This window comes from Loxodonta africana, chromosome 16 (assembly GCF_030014295.1).
Source record: "Loxodonta africana isolate mLoxAfr1 chromosome 16, mLoxAfr1.hap2, whole genome shotgun sequence".
Classification (NCBI taxonomy): domain Eukaryota; kingdom Metazoa; phylum Chordata; class Mammalia; order Proboscidea; family Elephantidae; genus Loxodonta; species Loxodonta africana.
In genome coordinates this window covers 74,159,611-74,183,241 of record NC_087357.1, presented here as the reverse complement: position 1 = coordinate 74,183,241, position 23,631 = coordinate 74,159,611, and the positions used below count along the sequence as shown (strand labels likewise).

The 23,631-nt window shown below is 41.5% G+C and overlaps 2 protein-coding genes across 13 annotated transcripts in view; both read right to left on the bottom strand.

Annotated features, from left to right (window-relative positions):
* Window positions 1-23,631, bottom strand: part of LRMDA (leucine rich melanocyte differentiation associated) — a 1,290,642-nt gene that overhangs the window by 824,440 nt on the left and 442,571 nt on the right. The gene's annotated exons all lie outside the window — the stretch shown is intronic.
* The window catches only part of LOC135227856 (leucine-rich melanocyte differentiation-associated protein-like), a 464,639-nt gene continuing 453,487 nt past the window's right edge, over window positions 12,480-23,631 (bottom strand). The window contains exon 5 of the transcript XR_010318035.1: window positions 12,480-23,631. This exon is cut by the window's right edge and continues 62,166 nt beyond it. The gene's annotated coding sequence lies outside the window, so the exon portion shown is untranslated.

Below are 23,631 nucleotides of genomic sequence, written 5' to 3'. Positions count from 1 at the left end.
ATCTTTGGTCATTACTAGGGAGGGGCTTGTTATCAGGAGGGATCAGTCCCTGGAGAAGGACATCATGCCTGGTAAAGTAGAGGGTCAGCAAAAAAAGAGGAAGACTCTCAATGAGATGAAAAGACACAGTGGCTGCAACAATGGACTCAAGTGTAACAACGATTGCGAGGATGGCACAGGACTGGGCAGTGTTTCGTTCTGTTGTACACTATGAGTCAGCACTGACTCGACAGCACCTAACAACAACAACAACAAAGGGAAGGTAAGAGGGTGGGAAGGGAAAAACACTAACTAGACAATAGGTAAATGGTAACTTTGGTGAAGGGTAAGACAGCATACAGTACTGGGGAAGTCAGCACAACTTGACCAAGCCAAGGTCATGGAAGCTTCACGGACACATCTAAACTCCCTGAGGGACCGAACTACTGGGCTCATGGCTGGAGACTACAGTCAAGGGGAACAGCTAGCTCAATTGGCATAACTAGTTTAGAAAGAAAATGTTCTACATTCTACTTTTGTGAGTAGCGTCTGAGGTCTTAAAAGCCTGTAAGCGGTCATCTAAGATACTCTACTGGCTTCACCCCTTCAGGAGCAAGGAAGAATGAAGAAAACTAAAGATACAAGGCAACGATTACTCAAAAGGACTAGTGGACCACAACTACCACAGCCTCCACCAGACTGAGTCTAGTACACCTAGATGGTGTCCGGCTACCACCAATGACTGCTCTGACAGAGATCACAATGGACAGTCGTGGACAGAGCTGGAGAAAAATGTAGAACAAAATTCTATCTCACAAAAAAAAAAAAAAAAAGATCAGACTTACTGGTCTGACAGAGACCGGAGAAACCCTGAAAGTACGGCTCCCGGATACCCTATTAACTCAGTAACTTCAGCCAAAGATTACATAGGCCCATAAAACAAAACAAGACTAAAGGGGCACACCAGCCCAGGGGCAAGGACAAGAAAGCAGGAGGGGACAAGAAAGCAGGAGGAGAAAGGAAAGCTGGTAACGGGAAACCCAAGGTTGAGAAGGGGAGAGTGCTGACATGTTTTGGGGTTGGCAACCAATATCACAAAACAGTGCATGTATTATTTAATGAGAAACTAATTCGCTGTGTAAACCATCTTAAGTACAATAAAGTAACAAAATAAACAAACAAAACTGCCAGGTTTTTCAGTTCAGGGATTCAGTCAAACCAGCTACTTGCTAGCAGGCAGAAAAAACACCTGGAGAATGGTCTAAGCTGACTTGTTATTTGGTAACAGAGAAATTTTGAATAACAGAGTGCCTCTACTTGGAAAGTCAATGGACACAAGCTTTTTTGTGACCAACACTTCCGTTGTTTGGGAAGATAATACTGTAAACAGAAAAGAGCAATGTTAAGATGCACTTAAGAGCTTCAATAATGTGCAACAATTTTCTTAAAACTGCAATAGAAAGAAAAAATCAACTGAAACATGAAAATTTAAAGCCCTATTACCCGCATTTCGCTCTGTAACATCCCACTTCCCATCATTGCCAACACGCATCTTAAGCGTGCTAATTGGAAAGGCTCTACGGAGTATATAGCTCTGTTTTCAAGATGACAACTGCTTTGCTTTTATCACTGGGTTCAATACCAAGAGAGGGAATCATTTTCAAAATTCAAAGCATTTTGATCTGGTTGTGTCAACTGGCTGCCTGCACTCAGTTGGTATTCTGTCTTAGGAAAAAAAACATAACATTTAGGCAGTGGGACCTAGGCTGGGGAAAGGGGAGCATCTCTGAAGAGTGAGTGCTGAGAGGGAGTTTTAAGATTAAAAACCAAACAAAAATCTAATAGCACACTGGTAAGGCTGCCAAATTATTTTCCCCCTTTATGAAAGCACATTAAACATGCTGCAAGTATTTAATAAAAAGAAAACCATTAACTGATAAATCCAAAAAAGGAACCCTTGGTCAGCATAAGTACCACCTGGAAAGCAAGCAGGACGCTCTCCTAGTTAACACTCCAAAATGACAAAAACACTGGGCAGATGACAGGTGATGTGTGGTCTGGTGAGTGACTCACGCCTGTGAGGAATTCTCAAGAACACAAGATTAATCCATGTTTTCATGAGTCACACCATGTTAGAGCCCTATCTACCAGGCAGAAAAGCAGTATCTTCAAGGTTCGAGGACCATGAGCCCAGGAGAAGGGTGCTCTTCACTTTCCCACCACACAAGTCGTACTTCCAAATGGCTCACATACAGGGACTGAAGACTGGAGGATGGATACCAAATGCTCAAATGAAAACAGAAATGCAAATGTAAAGAATTCCAGTGCTTCCAACTAATCAGATGTTTGGGGACAAATGAATTAATTATCTGGATTGGGCTGCTACACACCTCAGTTTTCATCAATATGAAGATTCAATGTTTTAACCAAGCACAGCTTTCCCTAGGAAAATACGGAGAGTTCATATCTTGATCTTTCCTTCAATACAATTAGTTGGAGCAATGATAGTATGATCACAGAAAGGTAGCAACAAATAAAATAGCCTTGTTTTCTAGTCAAGAATTTTTCAGCTTAGAATTCATAATAAGAGAGTTTTGGACACCTAAAATTGCATAAAACTTGTGTCAATGAGACACAAAACACAACATAAAGAGAGTATCGTGTATTTTTAGAGAGAGGTACTATACCTATAATTAGTTTCCCAAATGGACCTGCAGAGTGAAGAGTCTCTGTTCCGAGCTATCCAAAGAATATCACTACCTCTCCAGATAAAAACCAAAAAACCAAACCAGTTGCCATCAAGTCGATTCCAACTCAATGTGACTCCAGGTGTTTCAGAGTAGAACTGTGCTCCATAGGGTTTTCAATGGCTGTAGTCTTTCAAAAATAGATTACCAGGCCTTTCTTCCAAGGTGCCTCTGGGTGGATTTGAACAGCCAACTTCCAGTTAGTAGCCGAGTGCTTAACCATTTGCACCTCCCAAGGACTCATCTCTCCAGATACAAAGCCCAAACTCTTTCAGGCAAACCAAAAAGGAGATCTTGTGAAGCAGTAGCTCTCAAGCTTTAGTAGTTTGCATCGAAATCAGTTGGGAAACTTTAAAATATGGATTCTCGGCCTGCCCACAGGAGATTTTTAATAAAGCCTCAGGTAACTGAGATGTGGGCGATCCACTAAGCATACCGCAAGAAACTCTGGTCTGGTGGTTTCACTCCCTGGGCCAGGCACTGCAGACAACTTTGAAGAAAGTTGGTTTCTGTTGAAAACTTCATGAAAGCCCTGACCTCTCCAGAACCCTCCTTGGTGATGTCAGCAGCTCTGCTGCATCTTCTCAGCTGGCTAGACGTCCAATCTCCTTGAATCACCTGACTTCAGATTGGTCTGGCCAGTTTCACCCACAACCTAAGGGCCCCTGAGCACCCTGCCTATTCCCACTTTGTTGACATGATCTATGTTACCCAGGTTACCTATAACATGACTGACATCTCCGCCTGTCTGACGCTGTTCTCAACAAGCCTGCCCTCCTTCAAGAAGCCACAGTGACTCTTACCTAGGAAACTCTAGATTTTCCCAGATCTCTGACATTTCCACTACCTATACGCATATGTTCACCCCAATCATTTCCTGTCAGTCAGCTCTGCTCCTACCTGGGTTCACAGAGCCAAAGAGATGGAATTGTGATCACCTAACCACCTGATGATGATTGAATGATAATGGCAAGATATTAGGGTACAAGTAGGGGACAAACACACAGAACATACATCCCTGATTTTCAAAGCATCATACTCACTTCAAGTAAACTAGGAAACACAGATTACACAGATAATCAGGCCCCAAAAGTGTGTGTGAACAAAAGAAATGAACAAAATACAGATTCTAGAGGCACTGTCAATAACCACCGGCAGGACCCCACTGCACCATTTAACTATAAATCCATACTCACTAAGGACTGTATCACAGATCATAAAAGCCCATTTTTATCAAGTCACCACATTCAGAACAGCCCCAGAAAAATCATTAACTGGCAAAGAAAGTTTTCAGTCTGGAAGGTGGTGTTACTGAAGAGTCCCTCTGCATTTCCTACTCATGGTTTTAAGAGCAGAAACAAATCTCTAAATCTATATATTTTAACACACAATCATAAATATCTACCACCCTTCCCAAAGATATGCTACAAGTACTAATTTATATCAGGTTGCTAACTTTTTGTTTCATGCTGTATTGATGGACTCGACAGTTTTTTGAAGAGTTTATAACTGCAGCAGTGTTGATTTTATTTAAAGAGAATATTAAATCAAATCCCTTGTCATTGGCATAAAATCTCCTATAGCATCAACAAAAGGCAGCAGTTTTTTATTGATTCCCTGATACAAAAGATGTATGAAGTGGACTGATGCTGCTCTGCCAGAAAAAAAAGAAATCACAATTAAAGCCCCATGAAAACTATTAGTCATTGTAAAGGTCGTCATCAACTTTTAATGGCATCTTAAAGGGAAACAATATGCTTCATCTCAACATCAAGGGCAAAGAGAATAACGTACTGTTAATTCCGGGGTAGGCAAAGCAGGAGGTACAAGAAGCCTTAAATAAATACTTGTTGTATCAAAAGGCCAGCCTAATAAAGCATCATTCACATCACTCAATTCCCTGTCCACATAGGAGAGAGGAATTCCCAGGGGAACAGCTGCTGAAAAATGCGTGCATACAACCAGATGGGCTCAGTGTTGCTGAATGCGTTAGTATGGCAGCAGCTCTGCTTTGTGGGGAAGGGCCTCATTCTTCCTGACCAGAGGTAGAAAGCAGGGTGAACACCACCTCTGCAGAAATGCCAAGTTCCTGTCCTTTCAGATCCTCATATTCTTTACCTGTAAAGGGTTTGATCTAGAATCTAGTTTATTTAACTCCTCCCAGATTGGCAATAACAAACAGATTTACTCTTGAGTGGTAACCCTGACTTGCTGGGGTAACATCTCTCTGGACCTCAGTTGCCTTAGTCCTGAAATGAGAGGAGGACTGTGTTGAGGATTCTGAGCCAGCATCCAAGCTCAGATGGAAAGAGTGCACGGGTGATTTAGTAATACACTTTAGCATAGCAGCACCTGAACCAGCTCTTAGCGCTAAAAGGCCACAATTCTATAAAATTCACCCCAGGAACACCATTAAAGAATAAAATCAATTGCCATCAAGTTGATTCCAACTCATACCAACCTTGCAGGACAGAGTAGAGCTGCCCCATAGAGTTTGCAAGGGGCGCCTGGTGGATGTGAACTACCAATCTTTTGGTTAGCAGCTGTAGCTCTTAACTACCATGCCAGCAAGGTTTCTGGGAACACCATAGAGGGAGACTGATCTATCATCAATTGATTCATCCAAGAGAAGTTATGACGTCCTCAACCAAGGTCCCTACAAAGTTCAGACATCAGCACGGTTGGTGGAAAAGGGTACTTATCAGTAAAAAAAGAGAAGTGCCATGAAAATAATCAGGGAGCCCACCATTTGAAGTCTATCTATGTTTACTCACACTTGGGGACCTTGGGGCCTCTCCCAAAAATTTCCTAATCTGAAGGGAATATTCTGTTATTTTCACTAAATATACTTAAATTTATTTATTCAATAAGGAATTCCCAAAAACCTACTCAGTACAAAGAGCTGTGCCTACTGGTGAAAAGAAGCCACTGGGAAAGCAGTATGCACAGTGGTTAAGAGCTCAGGCTTCAAAGCTCAGATCCTCCACTTGGCAGCTGTGTGACTTTGGGCAATATTGCCACAATATTCTCATCCACAGAAAAGTATAATAATGCATTCCTCACAGACTGTTGCAAGTTTTAAATTAGAAAATCCCTGTAAAGTACTTACACAGCATCTGCTTTAGCAAAATTATCTCTCCTACACCTACCTACCAATCCTTTGAACTCCAGATCCACATACGCAGTTTCCCTCTCTATATCCTCATTTCAAAGGGACCTCAAGCTCGAGAAGTCTAGAAGCCAATTTGTAATCTTCTCTCACACCTTGCCACCACCAAAGCAAAAACAAATCAAACTTCACCTGGTCCTCTAGGTGTTCCCTAAGTGAACATCCTACCAACCATCCATCTACCAGACTGTATCATATAAAACTGCTGTTTCTGCTAATCAAAATGGCAGAGTGTTGGCAATCTCATGAGGTTCAACCTTAGTTCAAAGACAGATGTCAACTGTGGCATCTTTGCTCTGTTACCCCCACTCTGCTAAGGCTTGCCAATTAAGTCTCCTCAATATACCTCCATACCTTCCATTCTATATCCACCGCGGCCACAACTCTGGCCCAAATCCCCACCATCTCTCATTCTCCAAAGATTCCTTCTACACTCCCTCCTGCTATCCACCCCACAGTCTATCTTCCACACTGCAGCCATAGTGAATTTACAAAACCCAATCTTGATTTATCCTCCTGCTTAAGATACTTTGGCAGTTGTGTGTGGCCTGTAGAATAAAGACTGGAAACCGAAAGAGCTCTGCTTGGCCTTCCATGTAGTCCACTCTACCTCCCTGGCCTAATATGTTACTCTCTCTACCTCCCATCCTACTCTCTGCACTCCAGCCACAGGAGCCTTCGTCCAGTTTCTGAATGTGCCATATATATTCCTTCCTGTCCCAGAGACTCTGTTCAAGTTTTTTCCTGAAACAATTTCCCACCCTATTCTTCCCACACATCTCTGCTCAAACATCGCTTCTCGGTCAGGGCTGGCTTCATGGGAGTATAACCTGCACAGCTGCACAGGGCTCCACACTCACAACGGACCTACTCTCGGTTTATTGCTCTGCTGTCACCATCTTGAAATTCTTAATAATTTTTGAACAAGTGGTCTTAAAAAAAAAAAAAAAAAAAACGAAACCTGTCACCGTCAAGTCAATTCTGACTCCTACTGACCCCACAGGACAGAGCAGAACTGCCCCATAGGGTTTCCAAGGAGCAGTTGGTGGATTCCAACTGCCAGCCTTTTGGTTAGCAGCCGTAGCTTTTAACCACTGTGCCACCAGAACTCCCCACTGTGCCACCAGGGCTCCCATTTTGCACTGGACCCTGCAAATTATGTAGCAAGTCTCCTCCTCAGGGAAGCCTTCATTGATCTCCTTGAGTAGTTCAAATGCCTCCTTCCCAGGCTCTCACAGTACCACGTACACAACTTTAATACTACCTGTTAAAATTTTTACATTATTTGGATTAACGATTTGATCACTTCTCTTTCTGACTAGGATGTAAGTTCCATGAATCCAGGATGCGTGCTTGATTTTTCTTATTTTTTAATAATTTCCACCATGCTTCAACTGAAAGTCCACAAACGAAGACAGTCTCTCACACAAAAACCCATATACACCCCGCCACACACTCCCACTGACTCTCCCCACAATGGGACAGCCCACCCCCTCCCTCCATGCTCTCCCCTCACATCCATCTCACCAGCCCCGACCCCCTCTACCCTCCCATCCCCCCCAGCAGGAGATGCCAACATAGTCTCAAGTGTCCACCCGATCCAAGAAGCTCACTCCTCACCAGCATCCCTCTCCAACCCAACATCCAGTCCAATCCATGTCCAAAGAGCTGGCTTCAGGAACAGCCCCTGCCCCAGGCCAAGAGAAGGTCCAGGGGCCATGACCACCGGGGTCCCCCCAGTTCCAGTCAGACCATCAAGTCTGGTCCTCCCACAAGAATCTGGGGTCCAATCCCACTGCTGTCCTGCTCTCCCAGGGGCCTTCTGCTGCATTCCCCGCCAGGGCAGTCATCGGTTGTGGCCGGGCACCATCTAGTTCTTCTGGTCTCAGGATGATGTAGTCTCTGTTTCATGTGGCCCTTTCTGTCTCTTGGGCTCATAATTACCTTGTGTCCTTGGTGTTCTTCATTCTCCTCTGATCCAGGTGGGTTGAGACCAATTGATGCATCTTAGATGGCTGCTTGCTAACGTTTAAGACCCCAGATGCCACTCTTCAACATGGCATATCATGTAGTATCATGTAGATTTTAGAGATCAGGCGCTGATCAGAAATGTCATAGCTAAAAACTTTTTCCCAGTCCGTAGGTAGTCTATGTTTTCTTAATAGATTTTATTATGCCAACTGACTTAGATGTCCCCTGAAACCATGGTCCCCAAACCCCTGCCCCTGCTACACTGGCCTTTAAAGCATTGATTATTCAGGAAACTTCTTTGCTTTTGGTTTAGTCCAGTTGTGCTGACCTCCCCTGTACTGTGTGCTGTCTTACCCTTCACGTAAAGTAGTTCTCATCTACTATCTAATTAGTGAATTCCCATCTCCCACCCTCCCTCCCTCCCCCCTCTCGTAACCACCGAAGAATGTTTTCTTCTCAGTTTAAACTATTTCTCAAGTTCTTATAATAGTGGTCTTATAAAATATTTGTCCTTTTGCAACTGACTGATTTCACTCAGCATAATGCCTTCCAGGTTCCTCCACCTTATGAAATGTTTCACAGATTCCTCACGGTTCTTTATCGATGCATAGTATTCCATTGTGTGAACATAATTTATCCATTCATCTGTTGATGGACATCTTGGTTGCTTCTATCTTTTTGCTATTGTAAACAGTGCTGCAATAAACATGGGTGTGCATATATCTGTTCGTGCAAAGGCTCTTATTTCTCTAGGATATATTCCAAGGAGTGGGATTGCTGGATAGTATGGTAGTTCTATTTCTAGCTTTTTAAGGAAGTGTCAAATCTATTTCCAAAGTGGTTGTACCATTTGACATTCCCACCAGCAGTGTAGAAGTGTTCCAATCTCTCCACAGCCTCTCCAACATTTATTATTTTGTGTTTTTTTGGATTAATGCCAGCCTTGTTGGAGTGAGATGAAATCTCATTGTAGTTTTCATCTGCATTCCTCTAATGGCTAATGATCATCAACATTTCCTCATGTATCTGTTAGCTACCTGAATGTCTTCTTTAGTGAAGTGTCTATTCGTATCTTTTGCCCATTTTTTAATTAGGTTATCTGCCTTTTTGTAGTTGAGTTTTTGCAGTATCATGTTGATTTTAGAGATCAGGCACTGATAAGAAATGTCATAGCTAAAAACTTTTTCCTGGTCTGTAGGTAGTCTTTTTTCTCTTTTGGTGAAGTCTTTGGATGAGCATAGGTGTTTGATATTTAGGAGCTCCCAGTTATCTAGTTTTTCTTCCGTATCCTTAATAATCGTTTGTATATTGTTTATGCCATGTATTAGGGCTCCTAATGTTGTCCCTATTTTTTCTTCCATGATCTTTATCATTTTAGATTTCATATTTAGGTCTTTGATCCATTTTGAGCTCGTTTTTGTGCACGGAGTGAGGTATGGGTCTTGTTTCATTTTTTTGCAGATGGATGTCCAGTTATGCCAGCATCATTTGTTAAAAAGACTGTCTTTTCCCCATTTAACCATTTTGGGGCCTTTGTCAAATATCAACTGCTCATATGTGGATGGATTTATGACTGGATTCTCAATTCTGTTCCATTGGTCTATGTATCTGTTCTTGTACCAGTACCAGGCTGTTTTGACTACTGTGGCGGTATAATAGGTTCTAAAATCAGGTAAAGTAAGGCCTCCCACTTTGTTCTTCTTCTTCAGTAATGCCTTATTTATCCGGGGCCTCCTTCCCTTCCATACGAATTTGGTGATTTGTTTCTCCATCTCATTAAAGAACGTCCTTGAGATTTGGATTGGAATTGCATTAAATATATAGATCGCTTTTGGTAGAATAGACATTTTTATAATGTTAAGTCTTCCTATCCACGAGGAAGGTATGTTCTTCCACTTATGTAAGTCTCTTCTGGTTTCTTGCAGAAGTGTACCGTAGTTTTCTTTGTGTAAGTCTTTTACATCTCTGGTAAGATTTATTCCTAAGTATTTTATCTTCTTGGGGGCTACTGTGAATGGCGTTGATTTGGTGATTTCCTCTTCAATGTTCTTTTTGTTGGTGTAGAGGAATCCAACTGATTTTCATATGTTTATCTTGTATCCCGATACTCTGCGGAACAATTCTATTAGTTTCAGTAGTTTTCTGGAGGATTCCTTAGGGTTTTCTATAAGATCATGTTGTCTGCAAATACAGATACTTTTACTTCTTCCTTGCCAATCTGGATGCACTTTCTTTCTCTAGCCTAATTGCTCTGGCTAGGACCTCCAGCACAATGTTGAATAAGAGCGGTGATAAAGGGCATCCTTGTCTGGTTCCTGATCTCAAGGGGAATGCTTTCAGGCTCTCTCCATTTAGGGTGATGCTGGCTGTTGGCTTTGTATAAATGCCCTTTATTATGTTGAGGAGTTTTCCTTCTATTCCTATTTTGCTGAGAGTTTTTATCATGAATGGGTGTTGACCTTTGTCAAATACCTTTTCTGCATCAATTGATAAAATCATGTGATTCTTGTCTTTTGTTTTATCTATGTGGTGGATTACATTGTTTTTCTAATGTTGAACCATCCCTGCATACCTGGTATGAATCCCACTTGGTCATGGTGAATTATTTTTTTGATATGTTGTTGAATTCTATTGGCTAGAATTTTGTTGAGGATTTTTACATCTACGTTCATGAGGGATATAGGTCTATAATTTTCTTTTCTTGTGGTGTCTTTACTTGGTTTTGGTATCAGGGATATGCTGGCTTCACAGAATGACTTTGGTGGTATTCTGTCCTTTTCTGTGCCCTAAAATACCTTTAGTAGTGGTGGTGTTAACTCTTCTCTGAAAGTTTGGTAGAACCCTGCAGTGAAGCTGTCCGGACCAGGGCTTTTTTATTGTTGGGAGTTTTTTGATTACCTTTTCAATCTCTTCTGTTATTATGGGTCTATTTAGTTCTTCTACCTCTGTTTATGTTAGTTTAGGTAGGTAGTGTGTTTCTAGGAATTCATCCATTTCTTCTAGGTTTTCAAATTTGTTAGAGTATAATTTCTCATAGTAATCTGATATGATTCTTTTCATTTCAGTTGGGTCTGTTGTAATATCGGCCATCTCATTTCTTATTTGGGTTATTTGCTTCCGCTCCTGTTTTTCTTTTCTCGGTTTGGCCAGTGGTTTATCAATTTTGTTGGGTTTTTCAAAAAAACAGCTTTTGGTCTTGTTAATTCTTTCAATTGTTTTACTGTTTTCTATTTCATTTAGTTCAGCTCTAATTTTTATTATTTGTTTTCTTCTGGTGTTATGGATTTCTTTTGTTGCTCTCTATTTGTTCAAGTTGTAGGGATAATTCTTTGATTTTGGCCCTTTCTTCTTTTTGGATGTGTGCAGTTATTGATATAAATTGGCCTCTGAGCACCACTTTTGCTGTGTCCCAAAGGTTCTGATAGGAAGTGTTTTCATTCTCATTGGATTCTATGAATTTCTTTATTTCATCCTTAATGTCTTCTATAACCCAGTCTTTTTTGAGAAAGGTAGTGTTCAGTTTCCAAGTGTCTGATTTCTTTTCCCTGCTTTTCCTGTTATTGATTTCCAGTTTTATGGCCTTATGGTCAGAGAAGATGCTTTGTAATATTTCAATGTTTTGGATCCTGCTAAGGCTTGCTTTATGACTTAATATGTGGTCTATTCTAGAGAATGTTCCATGTGCACTAGAAAAGAAAGTATAGTTGGTTGGGAGTGTTCTGTACATGTCTATGATGTCACGTTGGTTGATTCTGGCATTTAGATCTTCCGTGTCTTTATTGAGCTTCTTCCTGGATGTCCTGTCCTTCACCAAAAGTGGTGTGTTGAAGTCTCCTACTATTATGGTGGAGCTTTCTATCTCACTTTTCAATGCTGATAGAGTTTGTTTTACGTATCTTGCAGCCGTCATTGGGTACATAAATATTTAATATGGTTATATCTTCTTGGCGTATTGTCCCTTTAATCATTACATAGTGTCCTTCCTTATCCTTTCTGATGGATTTAACTTTAAAGTCTATTTTGTGAGAAATTAATATTGCCACTCCTGACCTTTTTTAATTTTTGTTTACTTGATATATTTTTTTCCACCCTTTGAGTTTTAGTTTCTTTGTGTCTCTGAGTCTAAGGTGTGTCTCTCGTAGGCAGCATACAGATGGATCTTGTTTTTTAATCCATTCTGCCACTCTCTGTCTCTTTATTGGTGACTTTAGTCCATTTACATTCAGGGTAATTACGGATAGGTATGAATTTAGTGCTGTCATTTTGATGTCTTTTTTTGTGTGTTGTTGACAGTTTCTTTTTCCCACTTAATCTTATGTGCTGAGTAGGTTATCTTTATATATTGTCCTTTCCTCATATTTGTTGTTATTGATTTTGTTTCTGCTGAGTCTCTATTTTTTTCTTGTATTTTATTTTGATGAGTAGGATAGTTTTTCTTCTTTGTGGTCACCTTTTTACCCCTACTTTTCCAAATTTAAAACTAACTTTTATTTCTTTGTATTGCTGTATCTTCCTCTCCATATGGAAGGTGTATGATTACATTTCTTAGACCCTCTTTACTATTTTAATGTTGTCTTCTTTTATATAATAACATCACTGTTACCCTGTTCTGAGCTTTTTTTTAATAATCTTGGTTTTTTTTTTTTTTTGGATTTCCCTGTCTGGGTTGACTTCTGGTTGCTCTGCCCAGTGTTCTAGTCTTGGGTTGATACCTAATATTATTGATTTTCTAACCAAAGAACTCCTTTTAGTATTTCTTATAGTTTTGGTTTCTTTTTTCGAATTCCCTAAACTTGTGTTTATCTGGACATGTCTTAATTTCACTTTCCTATTTAAGAGACAGTTTTGTTGGATATATGATTCATGGCAGGCAATTTTTTTCCTTCAATTTTTTAAATACGTCATCCCATTGCCTTCTTGCCTGCATGGTTTCTGTCGAGTAGTCCGAGCTTATTCTTCTTGGCTCTGCGTTCCGTTTATCCCTCACTGCTCTTATAATTCTTTTTATCTTTGGTTTTGGCAAGTTTGATCATAATATGTCTTCGTGACTTTCTTTTAGGATCTACCTTATGTGGAGTTTGATGAGCATCTTGGATAGATATCTTCTCATCTTTCATGATATTAGGGAAGTTTTCTGCCAACAAGTCTTCAACAATTCCGTCTGTGTTTTCTGTTATTCCTCCCTGTTCTGGTACTCCAATCACTCGTAGGTTATTTCTCTTGATACAGTTCCACATGATTCTTAAGTCTTCTTCATTTTTTAAAATTCTTTTATCTGATTTTTCTTCAAATATATTGGTGCCAACTGATTTATCTTCAAGTTCAAAAATTCTCACTTCTACTTGCTTAATTCTGCTCCTCTGACTTTCTACTGAGTTGTCTAATTCTGTAATTTTATTGTTAATCTTATGAATTTCTCATTGCTGTCGGTCTATGGATTTTTCTAGCTTATTGAACTTTTCATTATGTTCCTGAATAATCTTACTAATTTCTTCAATTGCTTTATCTGTGTGTTCCTTGGCTTGTTCTGCGTATTGCTTCATTTCCTTCCTGATGTCTTGAAAAAAAAAAAAAAATTTTTTTTTTTTTTTGGATGTCTTGAAGGGCTCTGTATATTAAACTTTTGTATTCTGCATCTGGTAATTCCAGGAATGCACTTTCATCTAGAAGATTCCTGGATTCTTTGTTTTGAGAGCCTGTTGAGGTGATCATCGTCTGTTTATTTATGTGACTTGATATTGACTGTGGTCTCCAAGCCATCTATACGTTATTGTATTAGTTTATGCTTGCTTACTGTGTCGTTGCTGCTTGCTTTGTTTTGTTTTGGTATACCCCTATGGGTTGCTTGAGTGAGCTAGCTTGATTATTTTTGCCTTTGGAGCTCTCACATCCTGTCCCCAGATGGCTAGAGCTGTTATCAGCTGTTATGTCAGTCTAGGAGTCCTTTCAGTTTTCTTGTATGAATGCAGCTCAGGTTTCCAGGTAGCTGACATCAAGTTTGTGGTACAGGCTCTGTCATACAGTCTTAGAGGGCAGGGGTGATTGGTGTATATACCAGTATCTGGTTGCAGCAGGGGATCACACTCTGAACAAGGCAGGGGGCTGAGAATTGATCCCCAAGTGTATCTGAGGAAAGCGCGTCCCTGTTTCTTAGAGCATACAGGGGGGTGGGTTCTGCAGACGGACCATGGGCACCCAAAGTTTTTGGTTGTAAGGACTGGGAGGTACCAGTTATGTTTGGACCCCTGTCATAGGTGGCTTAGGTCCCTGATGTGGGTAGGTGAGGACATTGTTTAAAAGGCAAAGCAGTGTCAAACATCAAATACCCACCTCTCCACCACACAGCTGAACTGGTTGGAGTCTGCCAACAAGGGCCTATTCTCCCGATATAGGCCCATGCAGGTCCATGAAGAAGGGAAAGGTGCTTAAAGTCCACGGATGGTTTATGCCTGGACAGGAGCCGATTCTGTCCTGAGCTCCCCCAGTTAGTGGAGCTAGCAAATTATCTTTTCCCCCAATTGCAAATTTTCTCCTTCCCCAAGGCTGGGAGGATGACTCCAGGTGCTCTACAGGACCTTCCTCAGGCCCAGGGAATTCAACCGCTAAAGTTGGCTTGGGGGTGGAGGGCCATGGTAAAATATACACAAGTACTTAGCTTTTGCCGAGAGCACAGTTCTCCTCAGGTTCCTGAGGTATGAGTAGGCTGTGTGGCTGGCTGCTTCTCCCTGAGGAAACTGCGGCCGAATGCTAGTACCAGCCTGCCACTGCCATCGCCCCCACTCCGGGAATGATATCTGAGGGCTCCTTGCAATTCAGGTCCAGTAATTCCTCTCCACTTCTGAACGTTCTCTTCCTCCCCCTGCCCCTCAGTTCGTTTTCTAAGCTTGCCTTTAAAGCTCAGGGCTCCCAGCTTGTCACAAATATACTCATTTCACCTGTTTTTTCTGGTCTTTGTTGTAAAGAGGGCTCGCCGGAAGTGTCTGTCTATTCTGCCATCTTGGCTCCGCCTCGCGTGTCTGGTTTTTGATTATCACTTCATCCCCACCATCTAGCTCACAACAGGCAATCAGTTAGAGCTGGCTGGATAAATGTTTGTTTTTATTACTAGCATTTTCATTATTGTTATTACCCAGTACACCATTAAGGCTGAGAATCCAGCAGGGAAGATAAGGAAACTATACAAGAATGTACGATTATCACTGAGTGCTACTGACAGAAAACCTCCATTCTTTGGTAGGTGACCCTACAAAGTGTCTCTATATGTAAATGACCCTATGTGTAGGGTGAGGGAAGGGTTTAAGGGGGAGCCGGAACAAGCAGTACCTTAGAGGATGGGTCATATCTGGTGGGCAGAGATCAGGGGAAGGAGCCCCCTCATATAGAAGGAACAGCATTAAAAAGAAATTGAGACTGGGAATAGCAACAAACAGTACGAGGAACATTCAGCACAGGAGATTTGTGGCAGAGTAGAGCTGGTCAAAACTGTAGAAAGCCTTGAACCAGGGAAGGGAATTTACATTTTCCTACAGTTAAGTACTGAGGTGAGAAAAGCAGGGTTTTAAGAAATTAGGGCAGTTTCTCATGAAACCTTAAAATGTGTGAACATCGTTACTCAAAGAATTGCATAAAGATGACTTTCTAGCACTGTACAGAAAAAAATAAAGTTTCGACACAGTACAACACCTTTTTTTTGAGCCATATGTTAAAACGTGCCTAATAAAAATATGCTTTCATACTATACAAATACACACTAAGTACATTATACTTTTCAAAGTGCTTTCAAACACACTGCATATAAATGGCTCTCAACCACCTTTGACGCACCCCTTGTCAATTGATCAAGTGTTTGGTCATCCCAGCTGACACCTTCCAGCTGGTACTGCCCCAGAAAGAGGTGGCCCAGATGAAAGGCACATATGTATTTCTTCAGAAGGCAGGAGCATCTCATCTGCAGCTCTCCTCCATCAAAGGCTGAAGCTCAAAAAGGAAATGTTTATTCTACTCATCGTTGCAGTTGTTACTGCTTAAATTCACCAAGACAAAGGTGAATCTTTCTAAAAATAAGAATGCCCTTTAACAAATGAATAAATTCACAAATGACCAAGTACTGCGTGCCTTTATACCCGGAACCCAACTGAGCAACAAAATGTTCTTATTGTGACGTACAAGATCCAAATCTTCAAAAACTGCACTTAACTCATTACTCTAAAATATGTCCATTGCTCAGAAATGGATAGCTATTTAATTTCAACTTGAAGGTTGTAGGAAAAATGACATGCCTCCGTTTACACATTCCCTGTTTAGAATCAACAAAAATACAGGTATATTATGTTTTCCACCTAAGGCAAAGCAAAGAACACCCTAATACCGTGAAGCCTTAGTATTATTCTGCTCCATTCCCATAGCCTCCTATATGAATTCTTGCCATTACATCAATTTAATCCCCTGCCATTTTAGGCCACTGTTCGTCAAGCTGAATGAAAACCACAATAGCTGGCATTTAATGTGACGGCACTCCTTTCTCTAACCTGCCTCCTTTAAAGTAAAACTTTGCCGAACGTGCAAAATTCCCTTTACAGCTTTTGAGATGCATAAACAATCCCAAAGACAGAAAAAGAACAAAAGTAATAACTTGCCATTTTAAGGAGCTAGACTGTTTGCGGGAAGCATTAAATTCTGGACCCTCTGCTAATGGCTGGACTGTGTAGGCCATTCTGCCCCATCACTCACCAGGTGGTCCTCAGGCTGCCCAGGCCCTGTCTGAGTCACTGTGCCTTTAAGTCTCTGCAGAAGGGCTCTACTTTTCTTGACAATCCCAGAGGGCAAATGCTGCTTCCCTCGCCTGCACCGCAGCCCTCTGCACACACGAACCCCAGACATATGCTTCCTGCTAGCTCCAACTCACATGCTCCCTCTCCTTACCAGGATCTAGAGCAATGACAGCCAGAGGCCAGACCTCCAGCTAAAGTCACAATGAATTGAGAGGTGAGAACATAGCCTACACACTCATACCCAAACAGAGCTCAAACAGGTAGAGACCAGAAACATTTGGGAAGAATCAAATTATATGTCATCCTACCCAGTGCAATTCTTCTACTGCCCTAAATTCCACCAAGGGATGCCTCTGCCAGAAAGAAGCTGTCCTCTGAGAGGGACAGGCAGAAAGGAGAGGCATTTTAAAAGCCTGAGGCACAGAATAGAGTCCCTGGGTGCAAATGGTAATGCACTCGGCTGCTAACCAAAAGGTTGGAGGTTTGAGTCTGCCCAGAGACATCCTGGAAGAAAGTCTTGGTGATCTACTTCCCAAAAAATCGGTCACTAAAACCCCTAAGGATCACAGTTCTACTCTGATACACACGGGGCCACTGTGTGCCGGAGTCGGCTCAAGGGCACCTGGTGGAAGTGGTGGGGACATAGAACAGGAGGAAGCGTAGGGTCAAAGAATCCTGAGGTGCGTTTTCTCCTCTAATTTCTACCGTTTAAAATGAATCAACTGTGGTAAAGATGTGGGAGCCCTAGAGCACAGGAGAACAAGCCTGTCCCATAATTGCAGTGAAAATTATACCCTGCAATCTATAAAGGTTACTCACAGGCTTCTAAGTTGAACTACTTGGCAGGTCAAGAAGGAAAAGGACTCTCAACAGGCAGGTGACCGACTTTACCCTGATCTGTCACCCAGAATCTCCTGGTGCTGCTATGTTGCATTAACAATACATTAACATACTGAGGACTCTTCATGGAGATTTGTAATTATCACAGACAAAATGGAAAAACAATCCATATTCTTATTGAAATGTTCAAAGGTCCTTCCTATATTTCCCCATTCCCAGGACCATCAACAGTTTGAAGAGCTGGTCCAGATCTAAAAAAACATGAACAATGAATACAACTCTAATTTCAACCAACATTTATTAAGCATTTACTAGGTGCCAGGTACTAGACCTAACCCAGAAACCCAGTGCCGTCGAGTTGATTCTGACTCATAGCGACCCTACAGGACAGAGCAGAACTGCCCCACAGAGTTTCCAAGGAGCGCCTGGCGGATTCGAACTGCCAACCCTTTGGTTAGCAGCCATAGCACTTACCACTACGCCACCAGGGTTTCTAGTTCTCTTATTTACTAGTTTGTTTAATCTTCTTTGTTTTCAAAGCTATTACTTAAAAAAAAAAAAACCTTTCGATATAATAAGGAACTCAAACACATTGCCTTCAGTAATGTCTTTTCACATTACTTTTGAATACAAAGCAAAAGCAGATGAGGTTTCCTTGAGTTTTCAGGAACCACCTTAAAGTTTACTTCACGTTCAGGAGAAAGTACTATCACACCTAATCGTAAAATAGAACTGAGGCTTCAAAGATCAGATAACTGAATAGTCTTAAAACTTTCAGTTATGAAAACAGGGACCCAAATTACAAAATGTCTCCGGTCTTGTTCATGGGTGAGCATTCTATGTCAGGTCACCTGTGCCCTTGACTTTCTCTTTCTCACTCTGTTTCTAAAAGGCTGAAGTACCATACACAGAGGTTCATTAAGTACTAATTAGTGGCAATAGAGGCTACCCAAGGCCTCTAGCTTCCAGGAAAGTAACCTGTCTGAAGTCACTGACCTCAAAAGTTACTTTCATCACAATTTTGGTGGCCCCAGACCTCAGAATCCTAGCCCTTTACTCGGCCCAACCACCCACCACTACCCAAATTCAATTCTACTAATGACTTTTAGTAGCCACCATGCCAAATTCATTGTCCAACTCAGGTACCTGGAAACACCTACTCCTACTGCTTGATACAGATGTTCTGTTTGAACTCATCATTAAATACCTCACCCTGTACTTTCATCATCAAGGTTCCTTTAGTGCTGTATGAAGTGGGTAGCTACGCATCGTAGCTAAACAGCATACATAAAGCACTTCTCTCCTGCCAAAGGTAGCCTTGCTAGTGAATTCCTTCAGGGAGACCCTTCAGATGAACAGCTAGGCATTCTCCATCCAACCTTCACTCCAAGTCCCTACTGCACTAAGTCATGGTATTTTAGCATTAAAAGGGGCCTCTAGTTTAATTTACAGATGAGAAAACTGAGGCCCACCGAGATTAAATAACTTGACCTTTGATCAAACAGAAAATCAGTTACTGAACCAGTAGTGGGGAAGGCAGGTTTCTCAACTACTGGGATTCACGGAAAAGCATTTTTGAATACAGCAGGTCAAAGAGTAGTCATGGTGGAAGGCAGGTTGTTTCACCTGGGTTCTTTCCTACTACAGGCCCAGCCTTCTGCCTCCTCTCAGCTTCCCCTACTTTCTCATCATTCCTGTCTGGGGTGGGCAAGAATCACCACTCATTCCTTTCAGAAAACATTATTCAGGCACAGGGGCAGCTCCTCTTATTTGCAGAGAAAATGGCACCCCCAACCTTTAGTCTTAATCTAAGACACTCAAACCAGCTGATAAAAAGGGCGAGCTTTTTTTAAGTCGTCCTTCCTCCTTAGTTGCAAATGTGGGCTTCCAGCAGCCTGAAATCTGTGAACTGCCACCCCACACACCCCAACAGTAAACCCCTCCCTGAGCAAGCAGGCACAGCCCCAGTCCTTGGGAACAACAGCACAAACTGGGGCTTTGAACACGAGGAAACAGGAAGGCACAGAGAAGCAGGAATCCTCAGCCAGGCCTGGAAGGAAAATTGAACCCTCAAAAATTGCAAAGCAAAAGATGCCAAGAGAGATTCTTCAATGTCGCAGCTGCTTACCACAGAAATCTCTCCTCATTTGGGGATGACATCGGCAGGCCTGATTTTTTGTCACCAGTCACTCCGCACTTGCTTTAATTATGCAGCACACCAACAGAAATTTTCTTTCTGATCACATAAATCACATCACCGTGACACCGGGCTCAATAGGCGCTGCTAGAACAATGCGGTGAGAGCTATCGACTCCATCGCTCAAGTCCGCAAGGTGTATCATTTAGCCAAGAGTGATAATTAGACGCAGAATATACTGAAAACTGTCAATAGGCATGTCAATAGGAGAACTCTTAGCATCTAACACCCAGTGAATCAATGCTGTTTTTCAGCTATAAAATCAAGAAAATGATAGCTTTCAAATGAACGGTGGAAAGGAAACAGGAGCCTCCTTGGGGAGGAATAAAACAGCTCAATTTTCCCTTACTGAGTGCCTCTCCAACTACCTCACTCAATGGAAAAGGTCACAGAACATTACGGCAAAATATCTCTGAAACAAGATGTACAACAGCGCTGGGACATGACTCGATGCCTGGGCACCCCACAAAGGCCTTGCTATCTTTGACCTGACAGGAGTCTCAGACGGGTCAGCAGATGGCAGACCAGAACTGGTGGGGGGAGGGGCAGAGGGTGCAGAGCGAGGAGAGGGGAGACAGTGATTGAGCTTCAGGGGAAAGATGCGTACCCCGTGCAGACAAAAGTGAGGCTACACACTTGGGTTAGATGTTGCTAAAAAGGCAAGTTCTCAGCAAAGCTCAACTACACTTCACAGCCAAAGCAATTACTAGTAGCTTTAACTTAGATGTTGCCATCTATGGCAGTCACTGTTCCAAAAGTTCTATGAGATAGGCAGCTTTATTAGCCTCATTTTAGTGGCATGGATATTGAGGCAGAGAGAGATGAAGTAACCTGCCCAAGGACACACAGCTAGGAATCAACAGAGGCAGAATTTGGACCCAAGTAGTCCGGGTTCAGAGGCTGTGCTCTTACCCACAATGCTGTGCTGCCTCTCGTGATGGCCCGGCAGCACCCCATTACCCCTGCCTTAGAGCAGGTGACAGGTGGGCCTGTATGGAAGTCTGAATGGCACTGTGTGTTCCTGAGCAAGCCCCAGGCACTTCTCAGGGTCTCTGTTTCCTCGTATGTAGAAGGAGAGTCATGATCATGGGAACTGTGGGGTATATGACCACACACTTGACAAGTGGCCCTACATACTCACTCCAGTCTGAAAACTGTGCCATCATCTCCATTTTTACAGATAAGTAAACCAAGTCTTAAAGAGATTTAATAAAACGCCTCTGATCATACAGCTCTTAAGGCTGGAGAGGGTTGCAAATAACGTTCTAGTAATTAACAAATTATGAAAACATACAGGAGTTGCTACTTCTGGTTTCAATCTAATACAGTACTTGTTTAACTGCTTATTGGTACTCTCTTTAGGGGCTCTTAATATATTAAATTTGTGGGTTTTTTAATCTACCAAGGCAGTGACTCTAATTTCAACTAACATTTATTACGCATTTACTAGGTGCCAGGTACTAGACTTAGTTCTCTTATTTAACAGTTTGTTTAATCTCCTTTGTTTTCAAAGCTATTACTTAGAAAAAAAAAAACCTTTCGATGTGATAAGGAAGTCAAAGACATTGCCTTCAGTAAAATAAACCAGCTGTCAGACTGAGGACAGGAATGGCAGCCTTCTAATTAGCTAATCATTAATGGACATTAGCCAGATGACATTTGCAATGACTTACACAGCTAGGTATGTGGCTATACGCACACATAATCAAGTACTTTGCCATGCCCAAAACTTTATGCTAGGGCTGCCTTACATACCCAAGCTTCCTTCCCCCTCTCGTGTGTGTTTGCCTATGTAACAACAGGGTCTGCAAACTATGTTCCCTGCCAGGGCAAGGGAGAAATCTGGACCACCACTGACTAGGGAGGTAGCATCATACGGAGCACATAAGAAGCACTCAATAAATATTTTTGCCTGACCCAGATCAATCACCTCTCACCAGTTACAATAATTTCCTAACTTGTCTCTCTGTTCTCCTCCTTCCCCCCTCCCCAGGGTCTAAGACATAAGTTAAACCGTCTAATGGCTTCCTATCTCAATCAGTAAATGCCACAGTACTCAGTAGGGCCTGAAAGGACACCAGTAACTTCATTCCAGCCCACAGGTCTCCTTGTTGTTCCTCCAACTCATTAATTACACTCCTGCTCAGGGTTTAGCATTTTCTGTCCCTTCTGCCTAGAGTAGTCTTCTCTTAGATCCTCCCAAAGATGGCTTTTTCTCATTCTCTTAGGCTAAGTATAAACGTCTCCCTCGCAAGAGAGGTTTTACCTGAACACACTACCTAAAAGAGAACATACTTACATACAGATACCCTCACTAGCTCTTTATTGCACTTAATTTCTTCATAGCACTTATCAAGAATTGGCAGTTCTTTATTATTTGTTTATTTTTGCATTCCCAACTACAATGTAAGCTTCATGAGATGGTGTTCTTGTTTTATTCTTGTGGTGTTGTTGGGTGCCATTGAGAACGGACCTGCAATAAATAATCAACAACTGTCTGAATGACTGAATGAATCCACATATGCAATTAAAAATAAAATTAAAGGGCATCTATACAAATGGCCAAGATCATTCTCAATGGAGAGAGGCTGAAAACATTCCCCTTGAGAAGAGGAACAAGAAAAGGATGCCCTTTATCACCACTCCTATTTAACATTGTGTCGGAAGTCTTAGCTAGAGGAATATGATACTAAGAAAATCCAAAAGACTCCATGAGAAAACTACTGGAACTAATAGATTCATTGGAGTTGCAGGATACAGGATAAAGGTACAAAAATCAGTTGGATTCCTATTCACCAATGAAGAAAATGATGACAAGGAAATCAGGAAAAGAATTCCATTTATAATAGCCCCTGAAAAAATAAAATAATTGGGAATAAATCTAACCAGGGATATAAAAGACCCATAGAAAGAAAACTACAAAACACTACTGCAATAAACCAAAAGAGATCTACATAAATGGAAAAACATACCATGCTCATGGATAGGTAGACCCAACATTGTGAAAATGATAATTCTACCCAAAGTGATTTACAAATACAATGCAATACTGATCCAAATACCAACAACATTCTTTAAAGAGATGGAAAAACTTATCGTTAACTTTATATGGAAATGGAACAAGCCCCAGATAAGTAAAACTCTACTGAAGAATAAAGTAGGAGGACTCGCACTACCTGACCTCAGAACCTACTATACAGCTATGGTAGTCAAAACAGCCTGGTACTGGTACATGACAGACACACTGACCAATGGAACAGAATTGAGAACCCAGAAGTAAATCCATTCACCTACGGTCACCTGATCTTCGACAAGTGCCCAAAGTCCATCAAATGGGGAAAAGACAGTCTTTCTAACAAATGGTGCTGGCAAAGCTAGATGTCCATCTGCAGAAAAACAAGACAGGACCCATACGTCACACCATATACAAAAACAAACTCAAAGTGGATCAAAGACCTAAATATAAAGCCAAAAGCCATGAAGTTCATAGAAGAAAAAATAGGATCAACACTAGAGGCCCTCATACATGGCATTAACAGGATACAAATCACAACCAACAACACACAACCTCTAGCAGATAAGCTAGATAAGTGGGATCTTCTAAATATTAAACACTTATGCTCATCAAAAGACTTCACCAAAAGGGAAAAAGAGAACCTACAGACTGGGAAAAAAATTTTGGCTATTACAAATCAGACAAAGATCTAATCTCTAAAATGCACAAGAAAATCCAACACAGCTACAGCAAAAAGACAAATAATCCAATTAAAAATGGGCAATGGAAATGAACAGACACTTCACCAAACAAGACATTCAAGCAGGCAGTAGACACATGAGGAAATACTCACGATATCCAGCCATCAGAGAAGTACAAACCAAAACAACAATAAGATACCATCTCACCCCGGCATTACTGGCATGAATCAATAAAATGGAAAATAAATGTTGGAGGAGATT